Source organism: Merops nubicus, unplaced genomic scaffold (assembly GCF_000691845.1).
Source record: "Merops nubicus isolate BGI_N331 unplaced genomic scaffold, ASM69184v1 scaffold11318, whole genome shotgun sequence".
Taxonomy (NCBI): domain Eukaryota; kingdom Metazoa; phylum Chordata; class Aves; order Coraciiformes; family Meropidae; genus Merops; species Merops nubicus.
The window spans coordinates 41,300-46,123 of NW_008623824.1; the positions used below are offsets into that span (position 1 = coordinate 41,300).

Genomic DNA, 4,824 nt, shown 5'->3' on the forward strand with positions numbered 1-4,824 from the left:
CACTTTAACCATCCTTGTGGCTCATTGAACTATCTCGATGCCAATGGCTCTCCAGTACTGGACACAGCAACTGCTCGAGCATTGCCTAGGTAGTGCTGAACAGCAGGGTGAAGTTACCTCCCCTCTACCTGCTGGCGATGGTTTGTCTAACAAAGCACACCACCCACATTTACCCTTCTTCACTACAAAGGCACATTGCTGGCTCACGTTCAACTTGGCGTCTACCATCTCTGTTTCTGGCAATCTGGTCTCTAGCTGGGTAACCACCCGCATATGCAGGTTGTCTCTCCCAAGCTGCAGGTCTTTGAACTTCTCTCCTTGTTAAGCACCACGAGGTTCCTGTTGGCCCATTTCTGCAGCATGTCGAGGTCCCTTTGGATGGCAGCACCACCTGCTGGTGTACCAGCCAACCCTCTGGAAGATGTACCAAAAAGCAGATGCCTGCATTGGCCGGGAATCGAACCCGGGTCAACTGCTTGGAAGGCAGCTATGCTCACCACTATACCACCAATGCGCTGCTGTTAGTAGGTTGCTGCCCAGATTCCTTCTTATCTGCCAGTTCCCATCCATTCCTGTTCCACCCACTGTGCTTAGTGACTGCCCACCCCAAGCATTAAAAAAGGAGTATTGAAGGAAACGTCCAAGTTTTTTTCCACAGCTGCCACTGGAAAGCTTTTTGGGGGTTTTGGGGTGGGTTTTTTTGTGGTTTGTTTTTTGTGTGTGTTTTTGTTTGGTTTTTTTTTACAATTGAGAAGAAAAAAGTATCATTCAGTAAAATTTTTCTAACATTGTGATTTGTTTAAAATAAAGTCCAAACAAAAGAACAAAATCTTTAGAAATGGTACTGCAGATAATGGCATAGTTGGAAAAAAAGGCCAGCAAACAGCATCTTCTCAGTATCATCCAAAGAAACACAAGTTCACAGGAAAAATGTGGCTGAAAATAAACTGAATGGATTTACCAAAAGCTGATATTTTAAAGAGGATTATCTGACATACAAGTTTGAAATTCTGAATCTCAAACTTAAGTACATTTTTCTCACATAATGTATGATGAAAGGCTTTCTACTACAGTGGATAGAGCCAACAAACTACTTTAGAGGGACAATTCTCAAAACTCACATGCTGTGAGGATATTCTATGAATAACTCAGGGCATTCTAGTGCATCTGTGATTCCTTTTCTGAAACTGTCCTGTTTACACACATATCTGTTTCTGAACATGGAAGAATGCATTGCTTTTCTTAGCAAGCTTATGGATTAATACATTTTGTGCCAGCTCTCAATTCCCCCTGATAAAGAGACCACCGTGTCTTTTTCAGTCTCAAGTCCTCAGTCTTAAGCTTCCTGCAGTGGTTATCAGAATAACTAACTATGGTTATACATCCATTGATCTCCTGATTCCTGACCTTTTCTGTCACTTTGCCTGCATCTGGGGAATAAATGGGTCCATAACAGGTCTCCCAGTCCTGTACATATTCTGGCAATTTTACCCAGAATCATCTAGTGTTTGTATGGTGAAATCTTAGGCAACGTTAGAGAAAAGTCTACAAAGCACACTTATACCATACTAAGGATATCAGGACTTCTCTCTTTTTCTTCTCACAACTGATTTTAAAAATCAGCAAAGTGAACAAAGATCCTGTTTGGCAGGCTTTGCATATAGGCTGTGAGTTCATACTGTGAAGTGTATTTAGAATGAAGACTTACCATAACAAGCTAAGAGGGCTCCACTGCTTAATGGAGTTTATTTTAGCTTTTCTGTGACATGCAGGGTACATGTATTGCCTTGTGCTTATTTGGTAAACACATAGCAAACCATTCCTTTTGGCTCCAAATTTTCTGTGCACCTGTGGAACCCTTTTGCACGGGGCCTTTGCCCTGAGCCAGCAGGCTAATGATTTAAGAAGATGATACCATGGGACATGTGAAACTCACTAACCACAATCACTTTCAAAAAATACATACCTTATTGTAATGATTTTCATACTTTTTCTTCTAACAGGTAGATAACAAATATTTTTTTCCAGTAAAACTGCAAAGGTAGAGATAATAAATTTAAGCCTAACAACATTTTTTTCCAACATTATTGAAGAGTATGGTTTAACAATTGTCACAAAAGGCTATTCTTTACATATTTCCCTGAAGAAATATTCCTTGGAACCTGAAAGTCTGTGGACTACCATTTGAAAATTACTAGCTTACTGTATAGGAAATTTGGGTAATTTTAGTAAAAAAGTTAACCTGGAAGAAGTGTGTGTGTTTTTCTTACTAATGGTGATATTTCTCCTTCTTAAAGTTATAGCCTTAACTATGTCATTTTTGTGTTCTCAGAGTGAAGGGGATGAGTTTAAAACTGTCTGGTAGAACTGGAAAGAGAGGTAGGCCACCTTTGAATTGAGATAAAGCACTGGATGTGGGTTGTCTGCTCTAAGAAAGCTGGAAGCTGAAGTGGTTGGGCAGAACAGGACAGGGATGTGGGACTGGTTAAGGACTTTGTGAAAGGCAGCCACCTGGTCTCAGTTCATAAAGCTGTTTAAACACACACGAGATTCCTAAAGAATTTAAGCACCCAAAGTTGCAGGTAAATTCAGAGGGTTGCATTCCCTATGTCAAAGTAGTCTTATCCTGCTTGAGGAATTCTAGAAACACTTCTGAACATCTGTAGGCACCTGGAAATCCGTTGAAATCTGATCCCAGTGTTCCAGTCCCAAATGCAAAGCCCCATTAACTTTAGTAACTCTTGTAAATTCACACAATACACACACATTGCCAAATCACGAGCTCTGCATGAAATTTGCCCTGATTACTTCTTGTTTTCCCTCTCTCTCTCTCTTACACACACATATGTACACAGATTCCAGTAGCACTTGATGAACAAGCAGATCAAATTAATCCTTAATATGTCTTATCAGAACAAGATGAACATGTGATGGTAGCCTTTCCTAATCTGCTTTTAATTCACTAAGCAACAAATTTGTTGACTACAAGTCTACTGCACAGAGCAAAGAGGAAGTACTTTACTGTGGCATAATTAAAAGGGCTCCTACCACACATGTAATGACACACTCTCTGCTTTCTTATTAAAGGCTTCCTTTGTTTGGGTTTACACAAAATTAGTTGCATATGTGACTGTTTTTGCTGCAATATCATCTTCAACTACTTAGTGCATCATCAGGCTAACCTCTCCATTAACCCTTGTTTCAAAGACTGCTCAGTGCAGGTGCAGCAGCATTGCTTTTCTGGCAAAGGACGTGCCTTGCTTACTACTAGTGACCTCTGTTGCTGATGAAGATCTGGGCATTCTGGGCATGCTACATATGCTTTTTGTTTACAGTGCAAGGCCTCAGCTAATTGTATAATTGAGGTGCTGTGGATCCACAGCATGCAGAAATCTAGAAGCTATTCAAACATAAAAATTAAAACCTAGGTTTAACCAACACTGAACTTGTCTGGTTTTCTGGCAATAAGATTCTCCCCAGAGTATAGACCTCAGTTTATTTGGTCTGGAAGGATAATATGCTTATACGGTAGGTCAAGTACATTCCTTCTACCATATGAGAGCAAAAGGTTAAAAATAATAACATATCTCAAAAGATTTCAGAGAGTTTTAGTGCTACTGTCTGAATAGAAGCTATTAGCCATCACAAGTTTTACGATTTTTTCTAGTAAAGAAACAGCTTTAAAACTTCAAAATAAATTAAAGACATCTAAATTTCAGAAAACTACCTAACATACATTAGGCGAATAGTGACAAAATAATATTAGTGGCACAAGATCCTTTGGAAGCTATTTGAAAGCTTTATGTATTTACAGTTAATACACCAAGAGAAAAAAAAAAAATCAACTTTTTAGTTAAGAAAATTACATGATTTCAGATTTAATAGAAAGTATTAGTAATTCTATAATTTCTCATTATAATTACTGAGTCTTTCTTTATTAATCTCTAGAAAAATGTTTGACTTTTCAAAATGGAATTGTGTTCTACTCTCTACCAATACCTAACAGAAATTTAATGGCAAGCAACAAAATTCTTTCTATGGCATACATAAAATTAATAATACTATAATTAATAGTAAGTTGTTAACTTTCCTGAAAATATGATTCTTAGTGCTAAGGAGAGCTTACTGACCCAGATGCAGTGAAGCCCCAACAAGGCTTGTATAGTACGGCTAAAATAAAGAACTCACCAGTTAACTTCTTTCTAACCATCACAAGGATGAAATCAATTGAAAACCAAGCAACTGTCCCCAGTATAGTAACTGTTTAAAAAATCTGAAGTAATTCTTAAGCCATTATTGGCTTTTTTCTTTAGCTTTTCTTTGAATTATTAAGGGATAGGATGTTAAATGAAAATCTGAACTGAGATTTTTTCCTGCATTCATGTATTTGGCTTCAGAAGCTGGGATGCCATGCAAAAATGTGCATGGGCACTTTCAGAAGGTGATTAATCTGAGGCTGGGATGTCTAAAGTAAGCTAGTGAATCCACTTCTGGATGGACCCTTTTTCTTTCTATTCATATTAAAAATATCAAACGGTTTGTTCAAACTTAAAAGTTTTACACAAGGTGGTATTCATATAATCTAAACATTCTTAAATTCACAATAAATCACAAAATGACCACTCCCATTTTCTCTCAGTCTAAATTGTTCTTATTGGCAGTTAATTAATTTTAAGAATAGGAATATCATCTGTGAATACAAAGGTTTTATATTCACTAATCTACTGATGTTGTTTTCTGCAGACTGGATACAATACATTCAACAGTGTTTTAGATGTTTTCAGGATGAACACAATGCATGCCTGAGAAATTACTTAGTGTCTA

General features: G+C 37.7%; 1 non-coding gene across 1 annotated transcript; it reads right to left on the reverse strand.

Annotated features, from left to right (window-relative positions):
- Positions 1 to 442: 442 nt before the first annotated feature.
- TRNAG-UCC lies at positions 443 to 514 on the reverse strand. Its single transcript has one exon. It is a non-coding gene; the product is annotated as a tRNA-Gly (tRNA).
- Positions 515 to 4,824: the final 4,310 nt, after the last annotated feature.